Raw genomic sequence first — 14,214 nt, 5'->3', positions numbered from 1 at the left:
TACATACCCCCATATAATATCATTTTCATTCCATTTAACACTTAATTTCCACCACATAAACACTTGGCCGATTTTGCTAGCACACAAGCCTATGACCGAATGTCCTTGACCTCTAGTCACCTAGATTTTTATTCTTTAAGCCTCATCCAACTCATATTTTTCATTGACAACCTCCTTAACTTCAATTTATTCACATCTTTAATCATGCTACATTCGACCATTATTTAACAATAACTCATGCATCCTTTTTTTTATTAAACACTCAAAATCAACCATCTTCATACCTCATCACCAAAGACATCAAAATACCAACCAAGAATGTAACATTCATGGCCGAATATCATCTCCATCAATTAACAAAATTTGAACCATGGCTAGGTAGATTTTCACTTACAACTTAAAATATACATGAATCTCAAAGAATAATATCAAACATACCTTAGTCTAGCAAACCACCATAGCCGATTTTCTCAAGCTTTTCCCCTTCCTTCCTTTCCTCTATTCGGCCAAGGATGTTCAAGAATGAACACTTTTTTTTTTGTTTTCTTTCTTCAATTCACGGTAACAAGGGGGTATGGATGAGACCATGTTATTATTATTTTTTTTCATCACCCTTCCTTTCATTATTTAATCACCATGCTCATTATTTTATTTTTCTTAACATACATCACTAGCATAACATGTTGGAGACATGTTTCCACCCATAGCATGGCCGGCCACTACATATTAGGGAGGGGGAATTTGACATGCAAGTCCCCTTTTTCTTCCACATGCACTAATAGGTCCTCATGCATTGACCTATCACATTTTAAAATTTTCTCATATAAGTCCTATTGACTAAATTCACATGCAATCGACTAAATCGAAGCTTGAAATTTTCACACATTCATGATTACATATTCTAGACAATAAACATCACATTCGAACCTTTCGGTGACTCGGTTTAGCGGTCCCGAAACCACTTCCCGACTAGGGTCAATTTTGGGCTGTCACACCCTGAAACAGGGGAGACTTTAACTAATAAACTGTACTAATTGGCTTGATCAAAAATTCTAGAAAAAAATTTGTAGATTAACATATGAGTCTAGTTTCAGGAAAAATTTACAGAACTGGTTTTTGAGTTTTGGAACTCGAGATATGATTTTTAAGGTGACAGTGACGCAGTTAGCCAGCAGTCTGGAAATTTTTAAAATGGACTGTGAAATAAATGAACTATGTCTGTTAGCACCTCGTGGTCGACTCCGGCAACGGTCTTGGGTACAGGGTGTTACACACCCCTTTTATTAACCTTTCAGGTAATTTCCAGCCTTAGACAGATCGGAGCTACGAGGGGCTCGGAGGAAGCCACACACACTGTTTATTTTATAGTTTTGATTATTACTTTTAAATGTTTTATGTGGGCTGTAGTAAAGCCATTGTAATTTTCTGGATTTCAAATTTCAAATTTTACTTATTGTTCTTATAATAGCTAGTATTAGAACACGGTTTTCCAAAGCAACTACTATTGTTCAAACCATCACGTATCCGCAATTATTTTTAAATTAAGCTTCTGCAACTGCCAAGATTTTTACAAAGTTGTTAAGAATGTTATTTAGCTGAAGTTTTCTAACAAGGTTTAAAAAGGGTATAAGTTTTTAATTATTAAGAAGGTTTCTTAATGGAAACATGGTTTTCGAAAAACACTTCAATGTGACACGCTAGATTTGACCCAAACTTCTAGGTCGGGTTCGGGGTGTTACATCGAGCCTCAGATCTCCTTGCTATCTACTAACGCCACCTCCCTACACCCGAAATAGCGTCACTTAGCCACTCCTCCACAAGGCTTTTTGAGGCCATTCTTCCCTATCTTTATTAAAAAGCCCAACTACTTGCCATTAGGGCTCTTTTAATAATTTAATTAAAATTCCTCCACCACAAAACTCGAACCCAGAACTTCTTCAACACACCTAGACACTTCAAATTCCTTAAACCCTTAAAGCCAACATGTCATTTGTCATTTTCATGCTCAGTTAAAAATTTTATGAAACCCAAAGCCCAAAGCCTAATTCATCTAGGCCCAAAGTTCAGGGCGTTACAATAACTCGACATTTACTTGTCACTTTATTACTTGTTGCGATTGTGTACACTTGCATATTTTCGTCGTTCCAAGTTTTTGGCGCCATTGCCGGGGACTGTTTTAAAAAGTCATTATTTGTGAAATTGTTAATTTTGCATTTTAGTCTTTTTTCTGTTAAATTTTAATTCCATTTTTTGTTTTAGGTTTTTGCGAGTGTTGATCAAATTTTTACTTACTTCCTGTAAACCCTGAAATTGAAAGGACTTTCTGACAAAGGAAAAGACAAGCGAAGCAAAGAAGGATCGAATATATGAATTTCAAAAATCCAATGGAACATTCGTTTATAATACTCACAATCCGATCATTGTTGCCGATGATAGAAACTATGCCATTCAACAATATGCCATTCCTCTATTCAACGAGCTCAATCCGAGTATTAGGAGACCCGAAATTGAGGCACAACAACTTGAGTTGAAGCCAATCATGTTCCAAATGTTGCAAAATATGGGTCAATTTAGTGAGGTTCCTACTAAAGATCCACATCTTCATCTTCGGCTATTCATGGAAGTGAGTGACTCATTTAAACTAGTCGAGGGGATTGAGGATGCCTTGAGACTGAGATTATTTCCATACTTCTTAAGAGATAGAGTAGGAGCGTGGTTGAACTCCCTACCGTCTGGTTCCATAACTACATGGCAAGAGTTGGTTGAACGTTTCTTAATGAAATATCTCCCCCATCTTTAACTGCCAAGATCCGAAATGAAATCACTTCATTTCAGCAACTTGATGAAGAATCTTTACATGAGGCATGGGAGTGAATCAAGAAGTTATTACGAAAGTGCCCTCATCACGGCATTCCTTGTTGCGTTCAAATGGAGGCTTTCTATATTGGTCTCAATATTTATACTAGAATGATGGTGGATGCTTCAGCAAATGCCCTTCTTTCTAAGTCTTATAACGATGCTTACAAGATTATTGAAAGAATTGCCAACAATAACTATTAGTGGCCAACCAACTAAGTAGCCTCAGAAAGACGAGCAGTAGGAGTACATAAGTTGACACACTTACTTCTTTGGCAGCCCAGGTATCCTCTATGTCTTCAATACTTAAGAACATAACTGTTAATGGTTTCAATGGTAATCTGACAGGATAGCAATTGAACCAGTTCAAGGATATTTCTTGTGAATACTGTGGAGATGGCCATTTCTTTGAAAATTGCCCATTGAATCAAGAGTCAAAATATTACATGGGAAATCAAAATTGGAATGTTCCACAGTCAAATTATTATAAATTTTCATGGCAGAATCATCCAATTTCTCCATGGAGTAAACAATGGGCAGACCATAGCGACTCTTCTATGTCATTTCGACCAAATTATCTGCCAGAATATTTGCAACAAGTGTAACAATCCACACCAACTGAGTCTTCAAGTAATCTTGAGAATTTTCTAAAGGTGAACCTAGAAAAGAATGATTAACTAATCCATAGCCAAGTAGCAACATTAAAGAATTTAGGAAACCAAGTGGGGCAGTTAACCAATGAGCTCAAAAGAAAACCCCAAGGTATTTGGCCAAGTGATACAGAAAATTTGAGAAGCACGACCAAAGAGCATTGCAAAACTGCCACTGTACAAAGTGGAAAGCCATTGAAGCCCAAGGTGGTTGAGGTTCCAGGTGAGCCCGTTATAGCTCATGTAATAGCCCAATTTAGACCCTATTCAGAATGGTGATTTTGGGACCACGAATTCGATTAAAAAATATTTTAAAATTATTTTCTGCATTTATTATGTGTGAATTTATATCTATGAAATTTTCGTGAATTAATTTTATCATTTGAGTGCCGATTAAATAAAAAGGGCTTAATCGCATAAAATGAAAATTTGAAGGTTGAATGTGAAAGTGCTTAATTGATGTTGTCTTTGTAATGTGAAGCACTTATAATGCAATTAAGCCATTGAAAATTTGAGTGGACGGTAATGACCATGAATTATAATGGTTTTATATATTATTATAAAGGTTAATTCAGTAAAACAAATAATAATATATGTTATAATAAAAATAAAAATTAAATAAGCATGTAAATTTACTTTTTTCATGATTGAAACAATAAAAGAAAAGAAAGAATCAAAGCCTAGGTTATTCGGCCTTTGTCAAGCTTGATTCAAGGTGAGTTCTAGCTCGATTTTTGATAATTTTTACGTTTTTGAGATCGTTGCAGTGTAATATACAAAGCCCATGCTTGAATTTTTTATTTTGGTGAATATTTTGAGTTATGCCATTGATGAATATTTGAGCTTTGTGAAGTTATTTGGTGAAATATGAAAGATATGTTTTGGATTAACATGTTTTGTATTGGAATTTTTGATGATTTTGAGTAATTAGGACTAAATTGAAAAAATAATAAATTGAGGGACTAAATTGTGAAGTAAATGAAATATATGGACTTGTATGAACACAGGGAAGATCCAGTCTAAGCATATGGTATACTCAAATTTTGCATGTTTTGTGTTTTGTGCAATTTGGACTAAATTGTAAAAAGTGTAAAATCTCAGGGGTAAAATGGTAATTTACTCATTTATGTGTTTTTGGACTAAATTGAGTAAAAATATTTTTGAATGAATTTAATTTGAATATGTTCAGATTTGGATCGGGGGAAAACTAAAGTTGCCGACTAGTCGTCTCGTTTCGATTTTCATCGTCCGAGGTAAGTTTATAAGTAAGTAAATGCTGTTAATTTTGAACAAATGTAAACTTAAAAAGTCGAATTGAATTTTATTAGTATTTATATATCATGACCGATTGCATATATGCTTTGGATTTAAATTCATGGGTTCGATTTGACTGAGTTATGACGTTCGAAAGCCCTGTACGAACCATAGGATTCTGATATGTGTTTTTTGTGTAAGACCACGTCTGGGATGTTGGCATCAATATATGTGTTTTCGTGTAAGACCACGTCTGGGACATTGGCATTGATATATGTGGTTATGTGTAAGACCATGTCTGGGACATCGGCATCGTATTGATCCATGTAAGACCCTGTTTGGGACAGTGGCATCGATATGAGATAACATGTAAGACCACGTCTGGGATGTTGGCATTGTTCAATATATGTGATTATCCGAGTATCCAATTTAATTTTGAATGGTTCAACGGGTAATATCAAGTTTAGATCGAATGTGAAATCGAGCTAAAATGTCAGGTATGTGCTAAGTTAAATGTTTTAAAAGATAAGGTGAGTATATATTTGATATGAACAAATGAAATATATTTATTATGGAATTGAGAATTATATATGCATATGAAATTATGTGTATTCGGCCAAGTTAATATAATTACATATCGTTCATGTGATGGTATATAAGTTTCAGGCATGAAAAATGTGTATTTGATTATAGATTATTTGATTCGGTTTAGTTGATTCAATACTAATGTTCATTTAATGATTTATTTGCTTATTACTTACTAAGCTACAATAACTTACTGTATGTGTGTTTATGTTTGCCTCTGTTTTATAGATTTTGGAGATTAGTTACGAGCTCGGGGATCATCAGCAAAGTCCATCACACTATCGATTATTTTTGGTACATTATAAGTTTAAACTTGGATCTATGGCATGTATAAGCTAGGTTATATTTGGATAAGTATGAAGTGGTGTATATATTAAGCCATGAGAAAATGGCTAATATGATAAATGATTATATGAACTTAGTCATGTTTATATATGTTATATGCATGGAATATGGTTGACGATTTTGGATGTGTTTTGGTTGAATCGGCTTTGGTATATACATGAATATGAAATATGTTTGTTAGGTTACTCATGGTAAAAATGATGTGTGTATGTTTTGCATAAGATATTAATAGTTATTTTGGGTTGATGAGTGAATTCAGCTAAATGCTGGATTTGGATAATGAATATGTTTAATTGATGATTCGATACATACATATATAGGTATTTAGGCATATATATATAAGTATGTGTGAGGTGTTTGATATATTTATTAACAATTAAGTAATATGTTTAATGAATGACTTTAGTTGATCATGTCCAATGGTAATGTGTATTTTGTTGACATAAGATATGTGTATGAAATTTATAATATCATGGATGGATGTATTCGGCAACTAAGATTGAAAATGGATTAATACGTGATATTCAATACATGTTTTGATAAGCTATGTGATGACTTTGCAATATACTGAAATTGGTTATTTGGTGTGTTTTAGTATTGTCATGTAATATCCCAAATTAGGGCCTAATCGGAATAGTAGTTTCAAGGCAAAAAATATGAGATAGAAATAATTATTTTATTACCATTTTAAGGTCTATGGCATGATTTCATGATTGTGTGAAAATTTCGTTTAGAAATTTTATCGATAGAGGGTCCAATTTGATATTTAGGACTAAATTGCAAAAGTTGTAAAATGTGTGTTCTAGTTCACAAAGGTACTAAGTACTTGTCAGTAATGGGTTTTTAAAGTGGATGTCCTTGGATAGGAATTAGGCCATTATACTAGTTTGGACAAAAATACCTAAAGGAAGATAAAACACCATAGCTTTTAATTAAGGGCAATTGGTCTTTTAGTTATTAAAATGAATTAAAAACAAAATTAAAAGCCAATTTTTGTCCATCTTCAACCCCTTGGCCGAATTTCACATGAGGAAGACATAGCTAGGGTTTTTCAAGTTTTCAAGCTCGATTGTAAGTCCATTTTAGCCCCGTTTTTAATGTTCTTTACGTTTTTGGAGTCGCGGCAACTTCATTAAGCTTATTCTAGCAATAATTTAACCTAGGTTTTATATTTGGAAAAATACCCATAGGTGAAATGTGTTTATTTTGATGTTTTATGGTAGAATATGAAACTTGAAATTGGGTTAAACAACTTTTGCTAAGCGATTTTACGTGAAAACGAGTAAAATGACATAATCGGTAAAAATACGTAATGTTCATAAGTACATGTTAGAGCGAGAAATTAATGTTGCCATAGAAGGGAGAAATAATCAGCATGTCATGAAACATAAGAAAATAGGATGAAGTTTAATTTCTGAGCCTTGGGAAAAAAGTGTAAATATGTAAAACTTAAGAGGCAAAAATGTAATTTTTCCAAAGTTTGAGTCAAGGACTGTTTTAATAAATGTGAGTATTAAATAAGCTAAATTTTTTATTTTAGATCAAGAGAAACAAGATTCGAGTCATGATCGAGGGAAAATAAAGTTTACGAGGAATAGGCTCCATTTCTAACATTTTGTATCGAGGTAAGTTCATGTGTAAATGTAGGAACATAATTGTTATTTTAAGTAGTTTAATGTTATTTATATGATATGATGATTGTTATCATGAAATATTATGCTTTGTGGATTATTATTTAGTAATATGCAAATTATGTGAGCTACTTGATAAATATGAAATGCTATCAAGTATCGATTTCGACATTCCGTAGAAGACAACAAAGATGTGTGATTGAGGAAAATCCCGTTTGAACCTTGGGAATGATTAGGATACAAGTGACATGTCACTAGGATATTTGATTTACGAACTCGTTGAGTTGAGGCCGAGTTCGTGAGATGTAACTAGGCATCCGAACTCGTTGAGTTGAGTCCAAGTTCGCTTATGGGCAGGTTACATGGTAGCTTGGCTACATAATTTCTGCAGGCTACTGAGTTTGTCTAGCTGTGGGTATGGCACTTATGTGCATGCAATCCATGTATCCAAATTATATTTCAATGTGTTCAATGGGTGAATCTTAAGTGAATAAGGAGAATACTTAAGACCAAGGTGACATGTTGGTAAGTGTGGTGAATGAGAAAATTTGGACAGGTATGCGCTTAAACCCTGGGGTTGAGAACTTGGTATGCTGAAATCGTGGTAAGATAGTAAATGCAAATGTAACATGAATGTCTTGGTGATATTTATACAAATGATGTTTTATGTTGGATTGCATGATTATGTTACTTGCTATTTACATGTGAACTTACTAAGCATTTACGCTTACTCCCTCCTTTCCATTCTTTATAGTTTTGACAAGCCAGCTCGGAAATTGGGAACGGTCGGAGGCTCGCTCACACTATCCGTGGACCATTTTGGTATAGTGGCTTGTATATTTTAAGTATGGCATGTATAGCATTATAATCATTTTGTGTATATAATCCTATGATATGCCTATTGGCTGGTAAGGAAATGTTTGGTAACGATTAGCCATTGGAATGGCTAATCAAGATCATATTTGGTGTTATGTATACTTAATGTGCTATCTAATCCATGAAAATTCATAAAAAGGTGAAATTTTCTATAAAATAGTATCATGCAACAGCAATGACCTGAGTTTGAAAAATCACAAAAAATTGTAGAGATAGAATTAGAAAATGAATAAAATAATAAATTTAATTTTATTGAGTCTATTTTCATATGGAAGAAACAAAACAGGTAAGTGAGATGTATTTATGAGAAATTTGAGTTTTGGTGGAACAGGGTCAAAGCGATTTCTAAATCCCCTGTTCCAACTTTACAAATTCACTAATAATTGTAAAAAAATAATTAGGTGTCATACATTATATGTATAGATTTCTTATTGAGTCTACTTTTAAAGGAAATAAATGGCATAGTCATCTAAATTCTGTACAGAGTGAAAAGTGATTCGTAGTGAACAGAGGTCAGAGAAGTCAAACACTGAAACAGGGGAAACTTTAACTAATAAACTGTACTAATTGGCCCAACCAAAAATTCTGGAAAAAAATTATTAAATAGATATATCAGTCTAGTTTCAGGGAAAATTTACGGATTTTAATTTTGAGTTTCTTAACTGGAGATATGATTTTTTTAGTGCCTGTGACGCAGATAGGCAGTTTATTTGGAAAGGTGAAATAAATTGTTTGAAATTGTTTAATAATTTAAGTCTGTTAGCGCCTCGTGCTCGACTCCAGCGACGGTCTCGGGTAAGGGGGTGTTACAGACACAAACTTTGATATATAATACTTGTAAAATTTTCTTGGAATTGGTAAATGACATGTATGCATATTCGGCTAATGATATATATATTAAATACGTATGCATATAACACATATGTTGGTGATTTGGTTAAAAATAATGAATTATGAGTATAAGTATTTTCGACTTGTTGAATAAGTGGTATGGTATATGGTATAATTAAATTTATAATGTATTGAAGATATTATAGATGACTGAATAATTATTTAACTTACTGGTTATGTGTATGTGTTTTAAGCTTGGTAATTTGGCATGCGAAATGGATGTTCGTAAAGTTATTAATTGTGCACAAGAGAGTTTAAAGTACTATGGTTTTGTACGCACAGCTTTATAATGAATTTTGTAACTAGGTATATGGTATGGATTGATTTTTTGAATATATGGATTGGATGCTATGAAATGTTTTATGCGTGTTTAGTATTGGAGAAAAAATAAAGTTGACATGGAAAGTAGCATATATAATCATATCTTTTAAATATTTAGTTTTTGTATTGAAAATTTACCATATGAATAGTAATTTTGTTATAAGGTAATAAAATGGTTATATGTGAGTTTAATAAAATTGAATTGTGTTTTGTGTATTATTGATTCAAAAATTGATAAACTGAAGTTATAAATGTATATCTCTAAACATGGTTTGGTAGACTGTGTGAATGTGAGAGAGTTTTATCTTTTTTGGTAATGCCTCGTAACCCCAATCTGGCGACGGATACGAGTTAGGGGTGTTACAGCTCAAGACAAAGAGGAAGTTTAACTAAGTGTTGAAACTTCTGTATCACAAAAGTCAGATTTGGTGATTCTTGATGAGGTAAACTCTAAACTAGTTACTTCTGATTATCTAACACTCTTGTCAGATGTAGAAAAATTTCCACAAAAGAGTTGTCTGGTTAAAGCTAAGATTCCAGCATTTCCATATCCTCAACGATTCTAGAAGCAGCAACGAGATACTCAGTTGAAATAAATTTTTGATGAAAAGGTGACTTTTAATGACTTCGATGCTGCTAAATCCCAAGATATAGTTGAAGACTGCTCTGCTATTTCAAAGATGGAATCATTGGCTTCTACAGAATTAGAGCTCAATTATTTAGACGATCTGTTAGAACATATTCTACTGGAGGATTCACCAAGTGATGATGAAGACAAGAAATGTTTGGCTTGGTTAGAAGCTAATTTGAAGGAATTCACTCAAGAAGTTCCACTCGAATCATTAGAGTTATCATCTCAGGAGTATACGCAACCAAAGTCGTTGATTGAAGAGCCAACTAAATTGGAACTAAAGATTTTGTCTCCTCGTTTGAAATACGACTATTTGGGTCTGTCTTCGAATTTGACTGTCATTATTTCAATTGAGTTCACCAAAGATCAAGAAGAAGAGGCACTTGTGATTTTGGGAAGGCACAAGAAAGGTACTGGATGGATTATTTCACATATTCGAGTCACGGGTTGGAGGATTTGTAGGAATTACAGGAAGTTAAACAAGGTCATCAGGAAAGGTCATTACGGGTTTTCTTTCTCTAATAAGATGTTAGACAGATTTGATGGGAAAGAATATGACTACTTTTATATGATTATGGTTGGTAAGACAAATGGTCATTTGACACCAACATGATCAATGACGATCCTAAATAAAATGGAGGAGTTCTCTTCACTTTCTCCATCGCTATTTTATATTTTTAGTTTTTTTTCTCATTTGAATAAAATGGTAGACATAGATAAAATTTTCTTTAGTTCATTACATTAAATAAAACTTTGTCTAGAAGATTGGGACTTAAGCGGGACCATTCGTGACCCCTCCAGTCTTTCTTGGGAGTTTAATTTAATGTAATTTTTTTTAAAAATATTTTCTAAGTAGCCCAAAGAATTTGAGTATTTGCTTTGTTAAATAAAGGGTCAACTTTTAACCCAAGCAGTAATTTCTTTGAGTTTTTTTTAGTTTATTTTCTGTATAGGAGTTTAGGAACCAAAAAGGAAGCTGCTATTGGGCTTAAGACACTACTAAGAAGGGAAATTTCAACCCTTTTTCGCACAAACCTACAGCCATTACCTTGCTCCACCACCACTCCAAAGTAGCATCTCGCTTAACCCCTTAATGTTACAGCCCTTAACTCCCTGAATCACCACCCTAAACACCTTCATTCGAACTCACCAACTACCGCACCTAAACTAGCCTTAAAATCGTCACCCTTTTCAACTCTAAACCTTACCTTCAACTACTCACCCACCTGCCCAAAACTGAAACCACCATTAAAAAATTTCCTAAGTTTGACGCTAAAAGTCCCTTTATCTAGCACCATTCCACGAAGTGAACAATTGGTATAAGGGCTATGCTGCAACATATGTAGCTGCAGTAACAAGATTACTGGAGATACTAAAAAATAAGAAAGGACTCAATCAGAGATGCATTTAAAATATATATTTCATAACCCGTTTATTTTTGTACATGAATTTCTAGACTTTATACTTTAACCATGGACTCCAATGTCGAGGAAGGAAAAAGATGAGTCAGATTTTGAGGGATCTGCAAATAAATAAAAAGGGGGGGATCTTTACTTTATTTCATTTTCTTTCTAGGTTATTTAATGTTTTAGGATTAGGTTTTATTATGATTTTTATTTTTCGCATAATAAAACAAAAGGCGGAAATCATAAATAAAAATGAACAAGTTGCAAAGTACAAAGTGTGGCAATAGATATATACATGTCTAGGATTAGATTTAGAAAGAGCTTGGTTCTTAAGCAGTCAAATTGACTCACCTTCTCTTTTTTAGAATCCTACTTGGTGTATAGTATCTATTCAGTTTAAACAATAAGGACATTGTTCATTTTAAGTAGGGAGACCGAAAAATTGAAATTTTTTCCACTCAGAATAATTTTTTTCTTTCAATTATGATTAGGATATATTTTGTTCAATAAATTTGAAATTTAGTCAAGTATGCTAAACTTCAGTATAAATAAAATTTGATTATTTCAATAAATTGATATGTTAGCTTAATAATGACATAAATGTATTTTTAATAAAGCATGCAAATCATGCCATAAAATTTTTTTAGTTCCTTAGGAAAGTTAGGAATGAATGAAAGTTTAAGTCTCTAGAATTGACTTAGTAGTTTCTTGAGGCAAAATCGTAGGAATCATGGAATGTTGAAAATGATTTAAGCAACTTTTGTTTGGACTGTTTGAGCCTTTCAAGCCTACCTTGATGAAATTTTACCTTTTGAAACCCAAATTTGAGAATATATGACCTAATTTTATTTGAACCTTTGCAATATTTAACCATCACGTTTCTCTTAATTATCTTTAAATTGTCCCAAACACTAGACTCAGTATTATGTAGTATAATCTTTGAAAATAAGTTTGGGGGAGTTGAAAAGAAGTATCAAATGCTCAAAAAAAAAAGAGAGAGAGAGCATACGTACTTGAAAGAAAATAAGATGTACAAAAGAGTATGTGAAAGCAAAGAAAGTTGATCTATTGAAGGTAATTATTTCGAAGGTCCGATACAAGCTGAGTCCAGGGTTTTTAGCCAAAATTTATCTATCTTTTACCTACCCCTAAGCCCAGCCATGTTACAACCTTGTAAAGACCTATTGATTCAAGTTCCAATGCTACCTACATTAGTGGAGAGAAATTACTATGTGTAACATATGAAGGCATAAGTTAAACATAATGATTGCAGCTTAATCTTGAATAAGGGAATAAAATTAAATTGGTAAGGGTTAACATGATTTTATTAGGAAACATTTAGTATAATTTTTGGCTATCATAAGAATGATTGAGATTAATTTGAATGAGATGTATACTTAGATAGCAGAAATATCGAATTTCATGTTCTTGAGCATAAGTATACCAAATTCATGATTGGTGGGAAGAATGTCGTTCTGAAGGAGTTTTTCAAAGGTATTTTAAAAAAATTCTTTTCAAATTTGTCCATTACTCGAGACGAGAAATGATTAAGTTTAGAGGTGTGGAAACATGAAAATTTACACATTTTTTCATGCCCTTTTTAACTTAAATTCATGCAGTTTCGATAAAATTCCTGTCAAAAAATAATTAAAGTGCACTTAAAATATGAACATGTTTAATTTTAATTAATTTTATAACTAATTTTGATGAATTTTGGTTATTTTCGACAGATTTGCACAAAGGGTGAAAAATGGCTCGGCAGATACTGCTAGAAGCACAAAATCGAGAAGCAATTTGAAGTATCAAGGTGAATTAATTTTCAGCCTAAGACGGTCTAAAGTTATGAGTATTAATTCATAATATAATTAATTTGGGTTATAAAATTATTATTATTAAATTTTGAAAAGTGGTCCAGTTGAGTCGAACCGAGTGAGCCGAATCGACCAAGTAATGGACATCCCAAAACCGCCCCATGTGCTGACCCAAATCAGCTTATTGAACGATTATTTAGCTTGCAAAGAGGCCCTTGAATACTTTTTCAAATAGCATCCAAACCCCTCCACAAATGGTGGATTTCTAGATTTGCCCCAAGCTTAATTTAGCAAATTTGAAATCATCAAACTTGCCACATGTGTGGCCGGCCAAGGGAGGGCTCTTTGGCTGCTAATTTTAGCTATTTTTAGCAGCCCTCTTCAGCTATAAAAGCCCCATTAATCTGATCATTTGAAACACATCTCATTCATTCACATCTTTTCTCTCTTCTTTGCCATTACAAATTCTCTTGCTCTCTTGCCGATTTCTTCCCTTTTCCATTGAAGTGTTCATAGCAGCTTTGGTTGACGAGGACAAATAGAGAATGAAGAACGGAGCAAACTAATCAAGCCACAGAGAAACACCGGATTTGATTCTTGTTCCTTATCTTTTTAATTTTTGTAGTTGTTATGATGAACATATTTATGAATATTTATGTTGTTGGAATGGTTAATTTAATCTCTTTAGCTTGAATTTAATTCATGTTAGGTTGATTGCATTTCGTTTGCTTAAATTGTTAAAATTGTGTTTATGTTGTTATAGGCCTCGGTAAGATGCTTGATTAAGTAAAATCATGACTAAGTTATTCTTGCATTACAATTGTTAGGTAACTAATGAATTAATTATTTAAACAGATTGAAATTGTAATTAATGGAAACAATACTTAATCAGTGCATGTTTAATCATCTAAGGTAGCTGAGGGTTAAATTAGCAACTGTATCTAATGATACAATTGC

The 14,214-nt window shown here is 33.0% G+C and overlaps 1 non-coding gene across 1 annotated transcript; it reads right to left on the bottom strand.

Moving 5' to 3' along the window:
* Positions 1–2,805: 2,805 nt before the first annotated feature.
* LOC121203824 (small nucleolar RNA R71) lies at positions 2,806–2,912 on the bottom strand. The gene has a single exon (XR_005898759.1). It is a non-coding gene; the product is annotated as a small nucleolar RNA R71 (small nucleolar RNA).
* Between the last annotated feature and the right edge of the window lie 11,302 nt (positions 2,913–14,214).

This window comes from Gossypium hirsutum, chromosome A07 (genome assembly GCF_007990345.1).
Source record: "Gossypium hirsutum isolate 1008001.06 chromosome A07, Gossypium_hirsutum_v2.1, whole genome shotgun sequence".
NCBI lineage: Eukaryota > Viridiplantae > Streptophyta > Magnoliopsida > Malvales > Malvaceae > Gossypium > Gossypium hirsutum.
The sequence above is the reverse complement of the archived record's forward strand: the minus strand, read 5'-3'. Positions and strand labels throughout refer to the sequence as shown.